A 23,736-nucleotide genomic window follows, 5' to 3' on the forward strand; every position below is an offset into this window, starting at 1 on the left:
GAAACAGAGAGATCAGCCCAAAAAAGAAACGGGGCCTACTGTCCAAAACATGCGACCTATTAAGCAAGCAAGAGAGGTTAGACCACTGCAGTATAGCGAAGCAGTAGACCCTAGGGAAGGGCTGATTCGGGTTTGCCAGTATTGTCAAAGGCGTTATCCGGGCGAGTGTTGGAGGAGGATGGGTGCTTGTTTGGTATGTGGTTCAATGGAGCATAAGATTAGGGATTGTCCTCGTCGTTAGGATCAGGTGCAAGCTCTAGCTCATAATAAAGGCCCAGTTGGGATCACAATCAAAGAGGTAATCTGGGTGCTCAGAGGGGCTATAACCAGAATGGAAATAGGAGTAGTAATCGGGGTCAGAGAGAACCTGCTCTAGGTGCGAGTCAAGTTGAGGCAAGACAACCTGCTTTGGTTTACACGACTAAGTGCCAAGAAGATAGAAATGGGACTGACATCATAGCAGGTACCTTCACTATTTACTCGATACCTTATTTTACTTTGATTGATATAGGATCTACCCATTCGTATGTTGCTTGTAATGTGGCTGTAAATTTGGGAATAAGGGTAAAGAAAACCGAAAATATTGTAACTATGGTTAGTCCCTTAGGATCTCCACACTTGTGAATAGAATTTATCAAAGATGCCCTTTAAAGGTTTAATGAGGTGTTTCTTACCGATTTGATGGAACTTCTTTTAATGAATTCGATTTAATTTTGGGAATGGACTAGTTGGTTGAGCATCAAGTTCTATTCAATTGTGCATTAAAGAGGGTGACTTTGGTGACCGAATCTCGAAAAGAAGTTATTATGGTGGGGGAACGTCGAAATTATCTGTCCAGTGTGATCTCTGCTTTAGTAGTAGAAAAGATTGTGTGAAAAGGGTGTGAAGGGTTTTTGGCTTATGCCCGAAATGCAAGCGTCATTGATCCTTTAGTTGAAAGTATTCATACAGTGAGGGAATTTCCCTATGTATTTCCTAAGAAACTACTAGGGAAACCTTCGGAGAAGGAAGTGGAAATCGAAATTAAGTTGTTACCGAGAACGACACTGGTGTCCATCCTTCGCTACCTCAATGCACCGAAAGAGCTTAAGGAGTTGAAGATACAGTTTGAAGAACTTTTGGATAGAGGTTTTATTAGACCCAGTGTTTCACCATGGGACGCACCGGTTTTATTTGTGAAAAAGAAATATGGAACCTTATGGTTGTGCATTCATTACCAGTAGCTGAATAAATTAGCTATCAAGAATAAGTACCATTTACCAAGGATTGAAGACCTATTTGATTAGTTTAGTGGTGCGACTGTCTTTTCCAAAATTGACTTAAGATTTGGGTATTACCAACTCAAAGTGAAAGAATATGTTTTCCCTAAAACTGCTTTTAGGACTCATTATGGACATTACGAGTTCCTTGTCATGCCTTTTGGGTTGACTAATGCGCCAACGGCTTTCATGGACCTTATGAATCGTGTCTTTCAACCTTTTCTTGATTAGTTCATCGTGGTTTTCATTGGCGACATCCTTGTGTACTCTTAGATAGAGACCGAGCATGATGAGCATTTGAGAGTGGTTTTACAGATACTTCATGAAAAGTAACTTTTTGCTAAACTCAATAAGTGTGAATTTTGGTTGAAGGAAGTGATGTTTTTGGGTCACGTGGTATCTGCTGAGGGTGTTCGTGTAGATCCTAAAAAGGTTGAAGCTATTCTAGATTGGAGGTAACCGAAGAATGTTTTAGAAATTTTGGGTTTTCTGGGCCTTGTTGGGTATTATCGAAGGTTTGTTAAAGGTTTTTCCTTGATAGCATTCAAAAGGTTTAAATCTGTGTTAACTGAAGTTCTCATTTTAATTTAACTAGAATCCGGTAAAGAGTATGTTGTGTATAGAGATGCTTCATATGTTGGACATGGTTGTGTCTTGATGCAGGATGGTAAAGTGGTAGCCTATGCTTCGAGATAGCTTAGGCCGCATGAAGGTAATTACCCCACTCATTATTTGGAATTGGCAGCTATTGTGTTTGCTCTCAAAATTTAGAGACACTACCTGTATAGTGAGAAGTGTATTATTTACACCGACCACAAGAGTCTCAAATATCTCCTCACCCAGAAGGAACTAAATTTGAGGTAACAGAGATGGATTGAATTGTTAAAGGACTATGACTGTATAATCGAGTATCATCCTGGGAAGGCCAATTTTGTGGTCGATGCCTTAAGCAAAAAGGCAATGTCTGACTTGAAAGCTATGTTTGCTCGCTTGAGTCTCTTTGATGATGGTGGCATTTTGGCAGAATTGCAATTAAAGCCTCATTGGGTTTAGAAAATTAAGGATAAGAAGAGTTTAGATGGAACTCTAACACCTCGATTTAAATAGGTTGAGGATGGATGGAGTGAGGACTTTAGGATTAACTTTAATGGAATTTTGTGCTTTAGAAGGAGATATTGTGTGCCTAATGATCAGAATTTGAGACAATCTATACTTCAGGAAGCACATAGCAGCACTTATGATATGCATCTTGGTAGTACTAAGATGTATTGAGACTTGAGGGAAGTGTATTGGTGGTCAGGTCTTAAATGTGAGGTGACCGAATTCGTATCTAAATGTTTGACTTGCCAGCAAGTTAAAGCAGAGCATTAGTATCCATCAGGGTTGCTCCAACCGATTCGAATACCATAGTGGAAATGAGAGAGAGTGACAATGGATTTTGTTAGTGGGTTTCCCTTGACACCTACCAAGAAAAATTCGATTTGGGTTGTAGTGGACAAATTGACTAAGTCCACCCATTTTGTTCCTATTTGCACTGATTATTCTCTCCAAAATTAGCTAAGTTATATGTTTCCGAGATAGTGAGATTGCATGGTGTGCCAATATCAATTATTTTAGATTGGGATCCTACATTCATGTCTCAATTCTGGAAGAAATTGCATGAGGCTTTGGGTACTCGATTGAATTTCAGTACGAGTTTTCATCCACAATTTAATGGTCAGTCAGAAAGGATCATTCAGATGTTGGAGAATATGTTGAGGAGTTGTGTAATCGACTTCCAAGGTAATTGGGAAGAACATTTAACTATGGCAGAGTTCACTAATAATAACAATTTTTAGTCAAATATCCAAATGGCACCTTACGAAGCTCTTTATGGTCGTAAGTGTCGTTCACCTTTATGTTAGACTAAATTGGGTGAAAGAAAGTTGATTGCCCAGAATTGGTCACTAAAACCGAAGATAAGATTGAATTAATTCAAGAAAGACTGAAGGCAACTTTTGATAGACATTGAGTTCAATGTGGGGAATTTGGTTTTCCTAAAAGTCACTCCATGGAAGAAAATTTTAAGGTTTGGTCGAAAGGGTAAGTTAAGCCATCGGTTTATTGGTCCTTATCGAGTACTTAAGAGGGTTGGTCGTGTGCCTTACCAACTCAAATTGCCTCCTGAGTTAGATCTTATTCACAATTTATTTCATGTCTCGTTGTTGAGACGATATCGATTCAATCCCATGCATATTATTCTAGTCGAGGAGATTGAGGTTAGATCCGATTTGTCATTTGAGGAGGAACCGGTTGGAATATTAGAACTTGAGATCAAAGTGTTAAGATGAAAACAAATTCAACTAGTTAAAGTACAGTAGAGAAATCATGGCATTGAAGAGGCTACTTCGGAACCCGATGACTCAATTCAGCTTCAATATCCTCTTTTTTGAACCAGGTAATTTTGAGGATGAAATTTCTTTAAGAGGGTAGAGTTATTGTAACAGCCCAATATTGACCCTAATCTGACATAGTGGTTTCGGGACCACAAATCTGAGTCAGAAAAATATCTTAATATTATTTTTTCAGTTTATTATGTGTGAATTTGATTGTGTGAACTTTTCCTATTTTAATTTCGTCGTTTAAGTGTCCAATTTAATAAAAATGGCTTAATCGCGTAAAATGAAAATTTAAAGGTTAAATCTAAAAGCACCTAAATGTTGTTGTCTTTTTAAATGGGAGGATTTATGATGCAATAAGACCAAAAGTTACATAGTGGGCGTCATTTGACAAAATTAACTTTAATATATATGTTATACATAATTATTATTAAAAGGTTAATATAGTAATAAGGTAAATATTAACATTATAATAAAAATAAGTCATAAAAAGATGAATATGTTCATCTTTGTTAGCCGAATATTGAAAAGGAAGAAACCACCCATGGCTTCTTAAGTTTCGGCACTTCCTTAGCTTGATTAAGGTATGTTTCGGTTTCGGTTTTTGATGATTTTTACGTTTTTGTGATCGTTGCTTCATGTTCTATCTAGCCCATACTTTAATTTTAGAATTTAATGGTGATTTTGAGATATGCCATTGATGAATACTTGAGCTTTGTGATAGTTGATGATGAAATATGAAAGATATGTGAAAGATTAACATGTTTTAGACCTGTCCATGGGCCGGGCAGCCCGGCCCGGCCCGACGGCCCGTCCGAAATATGGGAGGGTTCGGGTAAAAATATAGGCCCGAAATATGGGCTTGGGCAAAAAAATGAGGCCCGTTTAAAAAATGGGTCGGGCTCGGGCTCAACTTTTTTGGCCCGGGCCCGGCCCGGCCCGGCCCGAATATAATAAATATATTTTTTTTATTTTTATTTTTTAATTTTTAATTTTAAAATACTTTAAAAATATTTTTTTTTATTTTTATTTTTTTATTTTTAAAATATTTTTTTTGTGTTTATTAAAAATCGGGCCGGGCTCGGACTTACTTTTTTTTCCTGGGCCGGGCCTGGGCAAAATTTCAGGCCCATATTTCGGGCTAGGCCGGGCCCGGGCCTAAGAGTCGGGCCGAAAATTTTTTTCGGGCCCGGCCCGGCCCATGGACAGCTCTAACATGTTTTGTCTTTGAATATTTGGTGAAATTGAGTAATTAAGGCTAAATTGTGAAAATAAATTTTTGAGGGACTAAAATGTAAAATAAATGAAATGTGGGGACTTGTATGAAGCTTATGAACATTCGGCCCTAGCATAGAGTGTGCAAATTTTGTGTATTTTGTGTTTTATGCAATAGAGACTAAATTGCAAAAAGTGTAAAATGTCAAGGGTAAAATGGTAATTTTCCCATTTATGTGTTTTTGGATTAAATTGAATGATTTGATGAATAAAAAGGCTAAATTTGAATATGTTTAGATCAAGAAACGAAGAAAGCAGAGTTAGATCGAGGGAAATCGAAAGTAGCCGAGTAGTCGACTGTGTCCGTCGATATCCGAGGTAAGTCTAATAGCAATTTAAACGTTATCAAATTGGAATTTATATATATATATATATATATATATCATACATTAGTAAGCTGGAACTAAAAGTATTTAAATTGAATAAAACTTTGAGATTTTTCTACATGATAGCCAAACATAAGAATTAATTTTGGTAGGTTGATATTAAAGGTATAAATTACATGTATATTAGCTAAAGTATACTTTAAGTTCAATGATATGAAACTAATAGAAGAATATATGCACAGACATGTAAATCAAATGCAAGATTTAACTTCTTTGAGCTGAATTTGATGTATAATTTCATATATATGTTGTTCGAATAAATATATATATAAATATATTCAAGTTCTTGAGTTGAATTTAATATATAAATTTCTTATACGTATGTGGTTCAAACATAGATTGTAAAATCTCCTGAGCCGAATTTGATGTATACATTTTTTTATATATATGTGGTTCGAATATAGGTTACAAATTCTTTGAGCTAATGCCGGTGAAATATTTCAGACTTTACGTCTAGCAGGCTAATGCCGGTGTTCTGAATTAGGCTTTAAGCCTAGCAGGCTACATGCCAGTGAATCATTTTAAAATATGTGATTAGTAAGTTCTTTGTCAATGTAATAACTAATGGATTATGAAATTATGATAATCAGGTATGTGTTATTTATTTCTTATTTGATATTAGGTAAGTACATTGATTGATTGTAAATAAAATATATATATATTGAGGTGTATATTTATATGTATTCGATGAGTATACATATTCGGTTATGTACAAATGGTAGGTACAAATTTGTGAGTTTATATCATGTATAATTGTTATGAATAAAAGGTCTTGAGGTTAATAAACGTTTTGATAGTATTATAAATGGTATTTGTGGCTTAGTAAATTTATTTAAGAAATTATATGATTCATATTTTATTTATGTATTGCTTAAGACTTACTAAGCTAAGGTAGCTTACTTTGTATTTTTGTTTACTTTTGTTTTATAGATTTTGGAGATTTTACGAGCTCGGGGATTCGTCAGTAAAGCTCGTCAAACTATCAAATAACTACAATATTTTATAAGTTGAAACTTAATTTGGATTATTGCATGTATAGACTAGTTTGAACTTTGTTTAAATTCAAATGTGTATAAACTAAAGCCATGCGAAAATGGCTTAGTTATCTTGTGGTGTTCGGTTTTGAATGAATGATGTCTAGAGCATATTTTGATTTGGGTTTAGCATTGTATGAATAATAGTATATATGTATATATGTATGAAGATGTACCTGTAGTTGTTAATAATGAGTTTCTTTAGTCTTACTATAAGGGTGAATGAATGTTGATATGCTTATTCATCTAATGATTTGGACTTGTGATTTAAACATAAAATTTGAATATGGTACGTTTAAATGTGGATGTTGAATGTATTTGCTAGTTTATATGATTAAGTCGATAAATGAATGGGTTTACCATTGAATATAATTTGATACTTGTTTTCTTGATAGCATATAATATCATGATATGTATTGGATGATTTATATGCATGATTCGAAAAATAATTGCTTAGTTACTTGGTAATGAATTTAAGCATAAACTTGGAAGTAGATCAGTATGAGCATTCATGTACAAGTATAAAAATGGGGTTTATGCTTATGTCTAATATGGGCATGTTTTGTTGTGGTCATAGGTTTAATTTGTATTCGGTAATGGTATGTAAAATTTGATAGGTTAAATTCAGTTATATAGTCTATGATATAAATGAATTTGATTATAACATATAGTCGAATGGTTAGGTTTAGTCTTATTGAAGTTGATGTATTGAATAGTTATAATGTGGTGATTATGCATTTTTTATTTTTTATATAAATTCATGATAGGTTTTTCGGTTATGAAATGAAATTTTAGTAGTTACATTATACGACTTTTTTAATGTGGAAAGATGAATAAGCTTTTCGTTTTTACATAATTTGATCTTAAATGGACAAGTATTAAATTTATTTTATATGCAACTATAAGTTTATGATGTATTAGTATTTTATATATATGCATTAACTAAGATAATTCGGTTGTTTTATGATAAAATGAGTTATGTACATGTAATAACAATAGAGAAGTTATTTACAACCATATCTTAATGATACTATATGATTAAATTTTAAGCAATATGCATATCATTTGAATGTTAAATGTTTGTGTTGTATCATGCTATGTCCGGTAATGCTTCGTAACCCTAATCCGACGACGAATACGGGTTAGGGGTGTTACAATTGTAGCATCCCAAAATTAAACTCAATAAAAATGTATAAAAATATCAAAAATAGGGAGTTGACCCAATGGTTAGTCATTAAATGTGAAAGCTTGAAAGTAAGTTGGAGGTCTTAAGTTCAAGTCTCATCTTTTACAAAATAAATATTTTTTTGCAAAAACATCCCTTGTTTTTAATGTATTGTTATCTAAGCTAGTAAACCTAGGTATAAATACAATTTTTACATAAAATAATCAGCCTCTAACTCTCTTTTCTTTTACCTTAGTCGTCCCTAACCTTTTCCGCCTCTCTTGATCATTCTTTTTTTTTTCTTTTCTCTTTCTCCCACCATTATTTTCATCTCACCTATCACCACCATTCACGTTTGATTTTTCTTTTTTTGTCTTCAAGATTGAGCATTATCTCCATCCCTATCTTGCTGCCATTTTTATTCAATTAGAACAGCCCCAAAATTCAAATCTTGAGTCTCCAAGATCGACTCCAACCTTGTTAAGAAAGTGTCATTGCCGCCCATCTCCATTAGCTTGTGTAACATCTCTACTTCTTTTAATTTCTTGAGTAATCTTGAAATTTAAAAACCTACATTTAAAGATCTGGAATTTGGGGTATTTTAAATGATTTTAAAGGTATTATTCCAGCGTTTAATTAGATCTCAAACCGTTTTAAAATTTAGCCCCAATTCTAGCCACCATGGGTGGTGGTGCGTGTCCATATGCATAAAAAAGGGAATTGTTTTGTTCTTAAATCTTGCCCTTTTAATTTCAGCCTTAATTTGAGTTCTTTAACCCTTCTAATCAGCCTTTAAACCCATTTCAATTAGGTAAAAACGTTATTGATCGATTGACCATTCGGAATTAACAAATTGGGAAGCGTAAGTCCAGTTAAGTGTAAACTAGTTTGTTGTTTCGGCATAATTGTTGGGTAAAGGTTATGGATTGATTAGATTAAAGAATTTAATCATTATTAGCTACTGATTTTCTAGTATATTATTGAATTAGGTGCTAACTCGAACGTTCCAAATCAACTGTAAAGCCAAAGAACGATCACACGTATGGTTCGCATCAAAACAATATAAGAAATCTAACTAGTTTAGATTCGTAAAATAGTTATAATTTCGACAATTGTTTTGAACCCATAAGTTGGTATTTGGGGGCTGGTATAAAGGTAAATTTATTGAATTTATACTAAATTTTAGTTCAGATTCGTATAACAATTTATTAAGGAAATTTGGAAGATTCGCTAGTGTTCTGCGAGGAAGCGAGAAATAAGGTGTGGGTCCTAAACTGGTAAATTTTTTTATATTGATAATTGTCATATTATATTTGATAAATTAGCTTTCTAATTGGATTGGCTTAATGGCTGAAATACTAGTTCTCTGAGTGGCCAAACCAGGTACGTTTCAAGCCTTAAAAGATTGATGTGTTGGCAAAATTGCTAGTTTGACAGTATGAATGTGTGATTGAGATTGTTACGCATAATTGTATTATGTGATATGAGAATGTTTGATTGAATGGTATGAATTACTAACATATTAATTTTATGTGTGGTTTAAATGCATACGGGATTCTCTATGATATATATTGAAAATGTTGCTATTTATGCACAATGAAATTTGTAAAGTATGTGAAGTTAAACGATATTGATAGATACCATCATAATGGTAATTGGAAGTTGGAACACTGTTTCTTTTTACTGAAAGTATGAGATTATTGAAGACATGTTGAACATGTCAAATAAATATGAAAAGTATTAAAATATGAATATGTCTGAGTTTGTATGACACATTGCATATGCATTGGGTTGGGATATTTTGTGGTTGACAAAGGAGTTCCATGGAGCACCGACAGCATATTAAGTCCACATATATTTGTATTCAGTTCACTGCATTTGGAGTACTGAGGGGACTGGCGATTATATTGCATTATTTGTTATTTTGCAGTTTCACTGCATTATTGATTATTGGTGGTTTTACCACATCGAGCTCTGCTCATATATGTTGGAGTTTGCAGACGGGTTCTGAGAACTCGTGGTGTGTAGTGGATGGTATGGCTAGGATTTCACATGTGCCTTTGTCACCATCATGTGCATTTGAAATTACTATTGGTAATGTTTGATTATGCTATTGGTATATTTTTGAAATTGCTTGTATGAATGCTTAATATTTGCTTGTTTAGTCTCACACTAAGCTTGTTAAGTTCCCCCATTACCTTAACCTCTCCGTTAATGATCGAACTTAGAATCAGAATTGGCATGCAGACATACAGCAGACTTCAGACTTCACTTCGTCATAATATTTTAATTTACTTATATTTTAAGTTATTTTATTATTATTGTTTGTATTATTATTCGGTTTTGGATTGTAAAGTTTCTTTAAACTATGGTTTTGGACTGTTTGAAACTTTTGGGGTTTTTCATACATGCGTGACACTCATATTTGGTATTGATACACGGTTATATATATATTGAAATGGACTATACATGATATATAGCTAAGTTAATAATTTGACTAGTAATGGTATATTTTCGCTGCTAAAAAGATAACAAAATGATTTTTCAAAGGCAGCGCCATTAGTAAAGTTTTATAAAAAAAACTCACCCAATTCACTAATTTGGCCTAAGCTTGGTTGGACTAAGTAAATTGACATTTTCCAAAGTTAACAGTAGAAACCTTTGTTTTACAAAAGAGGGTACTTGCAGATTTTAAACTATCGATAGAATAGGTTCAACACTAAGGTGTCCAATGTGGCCTTCACGATTCTACCCTAATGTTTAGGTCGGGTTTGAGAGGTTACATTATGTGCTTATTATGTAAATATGTAGTGATAGTGGGTGGAAAATCGGTAAGAAATATATGTGTAACAACGTATATTTTGGCCTTATAGTTCTTTAAACCATTGGATATAGTTGGCATGCCATAGGATTGTGAGTCCTCACTTATATGTTATATGATTTGGGCATTGAGGCCTTGGGACATGTTGGAGGGATAAGGGAAAGTGAGAAAAGCTCCATTCAATAGGACATGTGAGGGGAAATAAGGAGAGTGTTAGCTTTATGCTTCACTTTTGAGACATGTTTAACTCTCTGAGTCTATGTTATGTGTTGGAAATCCATGTATTCGATGAGTGATGATAGAGTTCAATTTTATGCTTCATAGCTCAAGTGTCAGTTTATTTATAAACTTGTTTTTGAGGATTGTGATATATACTTCAATGTTATGTGATTATATGTGTAATGTGATATATACTTAAAAGTGAATATGATTACCATGTAAAAGAACTAGTAAATAATGCACGAGTAAGTATAACATGACACTAGTGTTGGAACTATTGAGGTTGTGTTAAATGTTTGTTTCATTGATGCTTGATTAATTGTTTGCACGGTAGTTTTTCTAGGCATTCACTGAGCTTGTACAGCCTACCCACTACTTTTAAAACCCTTGCAGGTTAATTGTGTTCTAGGGTGAGCAGTGTGGTTCCGAAGGGTGATCCAAACAAGTCCTTTTCCATTATTTCATAGGTGTTATTGTTATTTGTTTTCGTTTTGGGAATAAGTCAATGTGGTCTTTAACTGATATTTACCATGATGTTTTGGATGCCTTCATCGACTATTTCTTCCTAAGTTTATGAGATCTGTTTCGTATTATGTTGATTATTATTCAGAGTTACTTTCGATGTTTGAGACTATTATTACGGCTATTTTGACGTTTATTTGATGACGACATGATAGCATGATGGATTGGTACATGTTGGAATGATGTATATGCTCAAGTATGTTGTATTCTTCTTGTCTAGAGTAGAGGTATCGATATTCGTACTGTAAAAATGATACCTCTGTGATTTTGAGATGTGCAGGGAGTTAGTAACATAATTTGGTATCGATACCCTATCACGAGTATCGATACTTAGGGTAGAAATATCGATACTTCTGTAGAGGTATTGATAATTTTTGAGGTTTGGGTTTTTACGTGAGAAACAATAAGCAATTTTGGTACTAGTATTCCAAGAGGTATCGATACCACTTGAGAGATTTATCGATACATCACCTTCAGTATCAATACTTATGTAGTCAGTTTTGAGGTTATGCTAAATGGACCTTATGCATGTTTAATTATTATAAGACTATTTGATTTATGTTTAGGGTGTGACAATGATGTTAGAGAGTATGATTGACTTAAAACCTATACGAATACTAAAATGTAATATGTTTCGTTTAGAATAAGCTTTAATTATTGTGTATGACTTGAGACGGTGGTGTGGCAGCCTGATATTCGGGCTTGGCGACTAGGCCAAGTATAGGGTGTTACATGCTCTCTCTCTTATTACAAGATTCCACATCAAGTTTTTGCCTATGGAAAATTTGAAACTGGATAACCCTCTTCAATGTGAAGTTGTTTAATTTTAGGTGCTCAATATTCATTCAACAACTTGTTATTATTGCAATCCGTAGTAACACTAAGAGTTGAATTCTTAAAACTTAGAACAGTATGATTTCCTTCATCTATTCTTCTATATAACTCTAATGCAGACATTGCAATATTAAGAAGCAAAATAAAACAAGTATAGAAGCAAAATCTAAGTCATTTTAGATGTTATTGACAGCATCATCATACTCTCAATGGTAGTACGGCCTAACATGTTCTAAAATTTGCCATAATTTGCAATGCAATAAATTTTATATCCATTATTTCCTTATAGGTTTTTAGAGCCCTTTTTCTTGATTTATTTGCATTTAATTTTTTTTATTTTTTTTCCTATATATATGAATTCCATCCAAGAAGAACCTCATTCCAAACCATCTGAAAGGCTAGTAAAGCATTTAGTTTAAAATTTTTTGCTAGTTTCTTTTGTCATTTGATCTTTTTTGTAATGGAAAGCTCAGGCAAGAAAACTGGGGAAAAAGAAAATTGATATTAAGATCTTGAAAATAAGGATGATAGGCTCATCTCATTTTCAAAATGATGTACATGAATTTATAAGAAAATCTCTGAGCTCTCCATTTTAGGTCATGGCGAGATTCTTTTTATTATTTTCTCACCAACTGGTAAGCCTTATTATTTCGCCATCCTTCTATTGAATCTGTCGCTAAATGATTTTTGAACCCAAATTGACCTCTTAGTGAAACCAATTTTGCCCTATTGAGACTTACCGTAAGGTAAGAACCAACTTGCTTGTCCAAGATTTCAATGAGGTCCACAACTAACTAGATGTATCAAAATAAAAATAAAGGGAGATTTCTTGGTGGACATCATTGAAATCTTGGACAAGCAAGTTGATTCTTACCTTACAGTAAGCCTCAACAAGAGAATAAATGGTTTCATTAAGAGGTTAGTTTGGTTTCAAAAGTTGTTTAGCGACAGAGTCAATAGAAGGATGACCAAATGAATAAGGCTTACCAGTTGGTGATAAAATAAAAAAAAGAATCTCACTAGCACATAAAGTTGAAAGCTTAGAGATTTTCTTATAAATTCCTGTACATCGTTTTGAAAATTATATGAGCCTATCATCCTTATTTTCAATGATCTTAATCTCAATTTTTCTTTTTCCCCCCAACTTTCTTGCCTAAGCTTGCCATTACAAAAAACATCAAAAAACAAAAGAAACTAGTAAAAAAGTTAAAAAGAAATGCTTTACTAGCCTTTCATGTAACATCCCAAAAATAAGGGTTTAGTAGAATTGAATTTTTGAATCGAGAGAGAGTGGTCATGCCTTAATTTTTGAGATTGTCTATGCATTTTTAGGAAATAAATGAGGTATTGGTTTTCTGGTTAAGTGTTAGTGAAACGTTCCTTAAAACCCAAATTCAAATCCCTTCTCTCTTACCATTTTTATTATCTTGCAAATTTTGTCTTAAACCCTAGTATATGAGATATCTTATTTTTAAAATAAATATCGTAAAATTATTTCAAGAATGAGGAAAAACCTAATGGTTAAAAGAAATATGAGAAATCATGAAAATTAAATGAGGTTCCAAGTTCGAATCTTTTCCCTTGCGAAATAATTAAATTTTGCAAAATCTCTTATTTTTTTAAAGTGTGTGTCATCCATACCCATGAACCCTAAGTATAAATACAAATTTTTATTTTATTTTTCAGCCTTTGATTCAATTTTTCCCTACCCTAGCCGTTCACCATCTTCCTCTCCTCTTTTCTCTTCAATTTTCTTTTTTTCTCCCATTGTTGTCGTCACCTACACCTCCGATTTTACCAAATCTTTCTTCTTCTTTTTGCATCAAGATTGTACACCATCTCCTTTACTTTATTTTTTACATTTATCCTCATCTAAATCAGCCCCAAATCTAAAATCTTGAACCCCAAGATCGATCTCGAACATTGCCAAGAAAGTGTCATTGCCGTTTCTCTCAATTAGCTTGGGTAAGATATTTTTTCTCTTCAATTTCTTGATTAATCTTGTCAATTAAAAACCAAAATTTCTAGATCTAGAATTCAGTTAATTTTAAATGACTTCAAAGGTATTATTCTAGATTTTAATGAGATCTCAAACTATTTTAAAATTTAGCCCCAATTTTGGCCACCATGGGTGGTGGTGCGTGCACCTATGTGCAAGAAAGGGGGTTGTTTTGTTTCTTGGTTCTTACCCATATTATTCCAGCACTAAATTGATTTCTTGAATCCACCTAATCAGTATTTAATCACATGCCAATTAGGGAAAAACGTTCTTGGTCAATCGGCCATTCGAATCTCAAAATTCAGGAAGTGTAAGTGCGATTAATTGTAATTTAGTTTGTTATTTCGACATAGTTGTTGGGTAAATGTTATGAATTTATTAAATGAAGAAATTTAACCATTAATTAGATACTGATTTTCCTGTATATTATTGAATTAGGTGCTGACCCAAACACCCCAAATTATCCGTAAAGGTGAAGAACAATTGTACGTACGGTTCGCATCGATACAGTGTAAGGAATCTAACTAGTTTGGATTCAAAAAATAGTTATAATTTCAATGATTGGTTTGAACTCATAAGTGGGTGTTTGGGGTCTGGTTTAATGGTAAATTTATTGAATTTATATTAAATTTTGGTTTAGGTTCATTTAAGAAATTATTAAGAAAAATTGGAAGATTCACTAGTGTGCTATGAGGAAGCAAAAAATAACGTGTGGGTCCTAAACTCATAAAATTGTTTGAAAATGTTAAATATCATGCTATATTTGATAAATTAGCTTGCTGATTGGATTATCTTAATAGTTAAATTATTGAGTTTTTGACTGGCCGAACCAGGTATGTTTCGAGCCTTAAAAGATTGACATGTTGGCAAAATTGCTAGTTTGATAGTAGGAATGTTTGATTGAGTTTGCAATTGCATATTTGAGTTATGAGATATGAGAATGTTTGACTGAATGATATAATTTGTTGAGACATTAATATTATGTATGATTTAAACGCATGAGATATTTTTTATATTGTGTACTCAAAAACGTGCTATTTATGCACAATGAAAATCCGTAAAGTATGTGAAATTGAATGATATTGATTGACACCAACACAATGGAAATTTGAAAGATTGGAGCACTGCTTCCATTTACTGAAAGTATGTGATTATTGAGGACATGCTGAGCATGTCAAATGAATGTGAAAAGTATTGAGATATGATTATGTATGAGATTGCGAGACATATTGCATATGCATTGGGTTGGGATTTTGTGGTTGATGGAGGAGTTCCGTGGAGTACTGACAGCATATTAAGTCTGCATTATTTGTAGTCAACGCACTGTACATGGAGAACTGAGGGGAATGGTGATTTATCGCAATTTTTACTGGAAGCTTGTATGCATTTTTTCTGGCAGAATATTCTGCATATTGTTATCGGTGGTTTAAACCATAACAGGCTTAGGTCCATAATGTTTTGGAGTTCGGATGACAGGTTCTGGGGAACTCGTGGTGTGTAGTTGATGGTATGGGTAGGAACCTTTTTTCATTGCATCATGCTCCCGACATATTCGAATGTTATTGATTTATGATATGTGTTGTATTTTGTTGTATTGAATGGTATCGAAATTAATGATTGTTACTCAAATGAATGATGTCCCATGCTCATACACCGTTTGACATCGATATTGATAATGGTTATGTAATGATATGAAATTCCTATGACGGCTCTGCTTTCTCCTGTTAAAGCTAATTTGTTTCACTATATTTGATATTTTTATTGTTTAAATAATTGTTTGACTCACACTGATCTTTTCATAAGCTCGCCCCCAATAGTGTTTAACTTTTTAGGTAAACCTTGAAATTGGGATCGTACTTAGCATTCGGAGAATCACCTTGGACCTTGGATTATTTTTTAATAAGTATTAATCAGTCTCTATTGGTTTGTATTTTTAATGACTTCTGGTCTGTCACTTGGTAACTTTTCTTCTGGGATTTTTCCATGCATGGATTACTCGAGCAAATAATGCATGATATCGGGCTTAAGTAAAATTTGATATTGTTCCCTAATTTTTGCTACATTGCAAAGGAACCGTTTCTGAAAAAAATCGATAAGGCAACTAAGTTTCCAAAATGACTTGAAAAATGGTTTTTCTGCTGCATTAGTTTAACATCGAGTTTTTTTTTAAAGAAGAGTGACAAGAAAATGATTTTTCTAAAACAACACTATAAACAATAAAATGAATCCTAAGTATACACGACCTATTGAATTAAAGCTTTTAAGATAACTCAAAGTACAACTACGGTTTTCTCTAAAATGATTTTATTTAAGGTCTTCAAAGATAATGTAAGTTAGCTTAGCCATTTCGGTGACTAATGTAGCCTTCTCAATCTAGCTATGACATCTAGGCCGGGTTTGGGAGGTTATATTTCAGATGGTTTGGAATGAAGTTCTTCTTGGATGGTCATATATATAGGCTAAAAATCATAAAATTATATGCAAATAAATCAAGAAAAAGGGCTCCAAAAACCTGTGAGGAAATAATGAATATCAAGTTTATTGCATTACAAATTATGGTAAATTTTAAAATAGGTTAGGCTGTATTACCATTGAGAGTATGATGATGCTGACAATACCATCTAAAATGACTCAAATTTTGCCTCTCTTGGTTTTATTTTATGGCGAGTGAAATGTCGCAATGTCTGCTTTAAAATTATATAAAGAAGAATAGATGAAGAAAATCAAATTATTCTATATTTTAAGAATTCAACTCTTAATGTTATTGCGAATTACAGTAATAACAAGTTGTTGAATGAAAATTGAACACCTAAATTAAAACAACTATACATTGAATAAGGTTATCTATTATAGGATTTTCCATGTGCAAAAACTTGATGTGGAAGCTTGTAAGAAGAGAGAGAGCATATTCCAGTGTGATATATTTTCTCTTTATGTTGATGTGGAATCTTGTACTACCACTGAAAGTATGATGATGCTATCAATAGCATCTGAAATGACTCAGATTTTGCTTCTCTGCTGGTTTTATTTTATGATGCATGAAATATCTCAATGTCTGCATCAAAGTTATATAAAGAAGAATAGATAAAGAAAATAAAATTTTACCAAGTTTTAAGAATTCAACTCTTAGTGTTACTACGAATTGTAGTAAGAACAAGTTGTTGAGTGAAAATTGAACTCCTAAAATTAAACAACTTCACATTGAATAAGGTTGTCTACTTTAGGATTTTCCATTTGCAAAAACTTGATGTGCAAAAAATTGAACACCTAAAATTAAACAACTTCACACTAAATAAGGTTATCTAGTTTAGGATTTTCCATGTACAAAATTTAGGTAGGTAAAAATGTTTCTTGAATGCAGTATAAATCTTGTGTAATTGATCATATATATATTATCTCAAATATGCCATAAAATGAAAAAATATCATGATATTATGGTATATTTTAAGTGAGTTATATGTTGAAAAGTATCAAAAATTGGTATTTTATTCGGTAAAATTAAAAGCTGACCCTAGAATAACTGATAAAATGTTCAAAATAGGAAAGACTTTTAAATAAATCAAGGAAAAAAGGGCTCTAAAAACCTATAAGGGAATCATGGATATCAAATTTATTGCATTGCAAATTATTAAAAATTTTAAAACAGGTTAGGTTGTACTACCATTGAAAGTATGATGATTCTATCAATAGCATCAGAAATGACTCGGATTTCTCTTCTCTACTGGTTTTATTTTCTGTTGCATGAAATATCGCAATGTCTGCATCATGTATATAGAAAAAAAATAGATGAAGAAAATCAAATTGTTCTAAGTTTTAAGAATTCAACTCTTTGTGTTATTGAGAATTGCAGTAATAACAAGTTGTTGAATGAAAATTGAGCACCTAAAATTAAACAACTTCACAGAGAATAGGGTTATCTAGTTTCAGATTTTCCATGTGCAAAAACTTGATGTGGAATCATGTAAGAAGAAAGAGAGAGAGAGCATATTCCACTGTGATATATTCTTCTCTTTATGTTGCATGAAAACTTTTTAATAGTATCCTAAAACTGAAGAGTGTGTCAATAATATATGCAAATTCACAAGCTTGACCTCAAATGTTAGCAAAATAGGATGCAACAATTTTATTAATCACTAGTTTATAGAAAGCAATTTGTTGATACAACATGGTAATTGGAATCGAAATAGTCCTAGACCCTAAATATTCAAGGCTTGAGAATGCTACAATAGATACCATAAACAATATGTTGCTTGGCAACATGAATAGGTTCATTTATGCCTTGAGGGCTCCCACGATTGACAAGCTTAACAAACATAAAAAAATGAAACAATAAAAATAACATTTAAAATCATGGACTTTGAGGTGCAAAACTACTACTGACTAGGGACATATCCAAGAGCGAAGGCTAAAAGGACATCCTCATCCATTGGAGCATGCATTAAGGAAATATTTGCAACCTTTTTGTCCCTCATGATAGAGAGCAAGTTCATGTAACCAACCAATATATGGTTTATGGTCTCCAATGTAACATTCTTGAGCCTTGGCTATTTAGGTTCTAGGACTATTTTTGTTCTAGTTATCATGTTGTATCAACAATCTGCTTTCAATAAATTGGTGATTAATAAAATTGTTGCATCTTGTTTTGCTGAACATTTGAGCTCAAGCCTATGAATTTGCTTATATTATTGATACATTATTCATTTTCAGGATATTGTTAAAAAGTTTTCATGCAACATAAAGAGAAGAATATATCACAGTGCAATATGCTCTCTCTCTCTTCTTACAAGATTCCACATTAAGTTTTTACACATGGAAAAACCTAAGCTAGATAACCCTAATCAGTGTGAAGTTTTTCAATTTTAAGTGGTCAATTTTCATTCAACAACTTGTTATTACTGCAATTCATAGTAACACTAAGAGTTGAATTCTTAAAACTTAGAATAATTTCATTTCCTTCATCTATTCTTCTCTATTCAACTCTAATGTAGGCTTTGAGATATTTCATGCATAATAAAATAAAACCATTAAAGGAGCAAAATCTTAGTCATTTCAGATGCTATTGACGGCATCATCATACTCTTAATGGTAGTGCAGCCTAACCCTTTCTAAAATTTACCATAATTTGCAATGAAATAAATTTGATATCTATTATTTCATTATAGGTTTTTGGAGAACTTTTTCTTGATTTATTTGCATCTAATTTCTTGATTTTTTTTGCCTATATATATGAACTCCATTTAAGAATAACTTCATTCCAAACCATCTTAAAGGCTAATAAAGCATTCCTTTTTTAAATTTTTTGTTGGTTTCCTTTGTCTTTTGATCTTCTTTTTTTAATGGCAAGCTCAGGCAAGAAAAATGAGGAAAAAGAAAAATTGAGATTAAGATCATAAAAGCATTCCTTTTTAAATTTTTTGTTGGTTTCCTTTTTAATTTTTTTGTTAGTGTCCTCCATTGCTTGCTTTCTCTTTTCTTCTTCCATAAAAGCACGCCTTTCCTTTCCTTTCCTTTCTTTTTGCACCACTATTTTATTTTCAAGGGAAGTGTTAAAAGAAGAAGGAGAATGAAGGAACAACGATTGATCTTAGAGGAACCCCAACCTACAACGGCAGATATGTCTGTTACAACATTTTAGGTAACATCTTCGAAGTCTCTTCCAAGTATGTTCCTCCTATTTAGCTTATTGGTCGTGGCACTCACGGCATCGTTTGGTATGATTCTATTTCCCTTCTTCTACCTTTGAAGCAAGATTTTCCTCTCTTTTTTTGTTTCTTTTTTCATTTTGTGTTTTCATTGGTTGGGAGTTTAAAGCTACAGATTCATTGAATTGGTTGATATTTTGGATTTTTTTTCTTCATTATTTGGGATTTTAGTGATTAAGCAGAAGAGCTAATTAAAAGTGTAGAAAATGGAAATCTTTAGTTCCCTTTTATAGAAATTGAGCTATGGGTTTGTTCCAATTTGATGTTTGAAGAAGCTACTATTTTTACTATACTTTTAAGTAATAATTTTTGTTTTGATTTTTTATGAGTTTGGTGCTTTGATCAAATAGCCTTAATTTTAAAAAAGAGACTGCGAGATTAAAATTTCAAAACAATATTTTGAGTCACAATGAAATTGGATCCTGTGATAATTACAGTTGTGCCACAAATTCTAAGACAAAGGAAGAGGTTCAAATAAAAAAGATTGGGAATGCATTCAACAACAGGATTGATGCTAAAAGAACACTCATGAGATCAAGCTCATTTGTCACATGGATCATGATAATGTAATCTACTAGATTCTTAACTCGCATTGTTAATACATTTTATTGGGTTTGTTTGTTCTTTTCATGTTATACTATGAAGAGGGATATGAAGTGTTGCATTAACATCTTTTTTTTTTTTTGCAAATGATCAAAATCAAGGGCATAATACCCTGCCAAAGAAGGAAAATTTCAACGATGTCTACCTTTCATATGAGCTAATGGACATTGATCAGCATAAGATAATACGGTCCAACCAGGCTCTCACTGATGATCACTGTCAGGTGGGTTATATACCATTCTTATTAGTTTATTCTCCTTTATCAAGGTTCTAGTTTGTGATGTTATCAGTGTCATCAATAGTCTATCTTGGCGTGTGTAATATGCCATAGTTGATTGCAACAAACATAGTTCGATATCACATATCACCAATGGAAGTTTAATACAATTGTGTACTATAGAAAATTGGGCTATAACTATATTATTTTATAGTATTTCTTATACCAATTGTTGTTGGGTCTTAAGTACATACACTCAATAAATGTTTTGCATCGTGACCTAAAACCTAGCAACATGCTTCTTAATGCAAACTATGATATCAAGATTTGTGACTTTGGTCTTGTAAGAACCACCTTAGAGACAAAGTTCATGACCGAGTATGTTGTAACAAAGGATATCAAGCCCCTGAATTGCTTCTCAATTGTTCAGAGTATGCTGCTACTATCAATATATAGTCAATTGGTTGTTTCTAATGGAGATAATTGGAAGGGAGCCATTTTTCTCTAGTAAAGATTATGTTCATTAGTTAGGGCTTATTACTCAAGTATTCATTCTTTAGTTTTCACTCAACCCTAAACCATATTCTTTAGTTTCATAAAAGATAACTAAATAACATATAATCACCATTTTTAGGTATTGTTATAATGAAAGATTGAACCATGTTGTAAATTTTTAATGGATATTGAATGCATGATGATAAGACATGTTTAGATAAATATCTCACCTATTTTATTATTTCATAAAACAACTACTAGGGTCACCAGAAGATTTGGATCTCAAATTCCTTAGGAGCAACAATGCTTGAAAGTATGTTAAGAAGCTTCTTCATTTCCCTAAACAACCTATAACAACCAGTTTTTAGTGAAATCAAAAAAAATGGTTCTGGGACCACAAATTCGATGTGAAAATATTTATTTTATGAATATTTTAGTGTCTATGAAATATTAGCAAGGTCGTATAAAATTTTCGTTAACAAATTTTATCATTTGCATGCTTAATTTGCTTAAAAAAGGACTAAAACGCATAAGGTACAAAATTAGAGTTCTACAAGTTAAAGGTACTAAATGGCTTTGATATTAAATGGATGAGGGATTTATGTTGTAATTACACCATGGTTATATTGAGTGGTATGGACATTTAATATGGGATCTTTAAGGTTAATATTAAAGGTTAAAAATGTAATTTAGTAAATAAGTATTGTAAAATAATGAAAATAAAGGTGTCATCTTGGTTGTCCATCTTTTTGCACTGAAAATAAGAGTGGAAAAATGCATGGAAGGAGCTTCTATATTCGGCTAGGGTAAACTCTTCATGCAAGGTAGGTTTTCAAGCCCTTTTTTTAATGATTTTTATGTTTTTGAAGTCGTAGTTTAATCTAGCTAGCCCAGGGACTAATTTGAAAAAAATTTAAAAGGTTAGGGTTTTTCCATGAATATATTCATGTGGTTTTTGATGTTTGATGGAAGAAAATGAATCTTTGTTGATAGATAAATAACTTTTTTCAAGTGAATTTTGTTAAAAATGTCAAATAGGGATTTATTTGTAAAATGTGTAAAATGCATGGTGAAAATTGTGAAATAATGAATTGTATGAATTGATGTGGACCTATATGAAATTCGGCTAGCTTGGGTAGGGATGAAATTGCATGAATTTCAATTTATGGGCTTAAGGACTAAATTGTAAAGAAAAAATATTAGGGGTAAAAATGTAAATTTGCAAAAGTGTGTATTTTGGACTGATTTGAATAGAATGAATATTTAATGGATTGAATTTTATTATTTAGATCAAGTTAAGCCTTATATGAACTTAGATTGAGGGAAAGATAAAGTGTCCGACTAATCGGTCATATTTCATCGTTTTTGTGATCGAGGTAAGTTCGTAAGTTTAAATAATGTTTTAATGTATTTGATTTAAATACTATTATGTTAATTGTCATGTTATGCTTCGATTGAAAATCCAACGACGTTATGACAACTATCGAGCCCCGTTTGAATTTTAGGAATATATAGGATACGAATGGCATGTCATTAGGGTTACCATGTTTCGGGTGCTGGTCCTGAATGTCCTACGATAGTTGAGTTCTGGCATTTGTTACAGATACTCGTCAGCTTGTGTGAGTGGCATCGGGTAGCTACGTTCCGATCATCAGCTTATGTGAGCAAGCTCATTTATGGCTCGTATGAGCGCTTACGTAAAGGAAAATGAAATGAATAGTTTCGACCATGTGTTAGCACACTTTTTATGAGCTTTCCATGTATTCGATATTATTCTAAATGGTTCAACGGGCATGTAAAGGGATGAACGGGTAAGGGTTTCAATTGATTACACTATGAAATTATGGAAAGGTATGAAGTATTGGTGATCAAAATATGTATAACCATGTTATGAAAAGTATGAGTTCATATGTATTATGATTATGAGATTTAGCTTACCATGTGATGAATTGTGCTAAGTTATGTGATTAAGCACTAACTAGTGTTGTTGGTGATGCTTAGGCTTGTGCCAAGCTTGTGTTGCATTTATCATGTCTATTTTATGATTATGCTATGAAAACGGTAGGCTTTGTTCATGAATTACGAACTTACTAAGCATTATATGCTTACATCGTTTTTCTTTCCTATGTTTTATAGATTATCAGAAGCTCGATCAGTTTGGAAGCTTGTTGAAGATATATCACTTTATCCCACGACTAATTCGGTAGAATATGATGTTTTGAGTTATGGTTATAATGGCATGTATAGGTGAATTATGTTTGATGATCCAGTTGTTATGTTTGGCATATAAATATGTGGTTATATGGTTGACGACATTTTGGCATTTTGGTGCTTTGATGGATAATGTTGAAATGGTTAAGTGATGATATGTTTTGAATGACCAAATTGGTATGTTTAGATGTGTTTGGCATATGATCGATTGTGCCATGGCTTGGCATGAAAATAGGTAGTTGTGTGTGGTTGATTTATGCCCAAATATGTTTATGATTAGGTTGATTTGATGGTTTGTGATTGAGGTGTCTTTTGGCATATTGGTTGTATGGATAGATACCATACTGATCTAGCTTTATTATGCATTTTTTAGGTATGTTTTGAAGCTTGCTTGTATGTGTAAATGACTTGTAGGTGTGAGCATGGATTGGGTGAAAGGAATGGCTTGAAATTGGCTTATTTCTTTCCCACACGGCCTAAGACACGAACGTGTGTCTCAGCCATGTGCGACACACAGCCACGCAACACGACCGTGTGTCCCCTGTGGGTTTTAAAGGGTTGCAAGTCAGGCAGTTACACGGTCTAGCACACAGCATGGCACAAGGGTGTGTGAGGC

At 32.8% G+C, this 23,736-nt stretch overlaps 1 pseudogene; it reads left to right on the plus strand.

Annotated features, from left to right (window-relative positions):
• Nucleotides 1-3,626: 3,626 nt before the first annotated feature.
• On the plus strand, nucleotides 3,627-20,870 carry LOC105775407 (mitogen-activated protein kinase homolog NTF6-like; annotated as a pseudogene).
• The last annotated feature ends 2,866 nt before the right edge of the window (nucleotides 20,871-23,736 follow it).

This window comes from Gossypium raimondii, chromosome 10 (genome assembly GCF_025698545.1).
Source record: "Gossypium raimondii isolate GPD5lz chromosome 10, ASM2569854v1, whole genome shotgun sequence".
NCBI classification, from domain to species: domain Eukaryota; kingdom Viridiplantae; phylum Streptophyta; class Magnoliopsida; order Malvales; family Malvaceae; genus Gossypium; species Gossypium raimondii.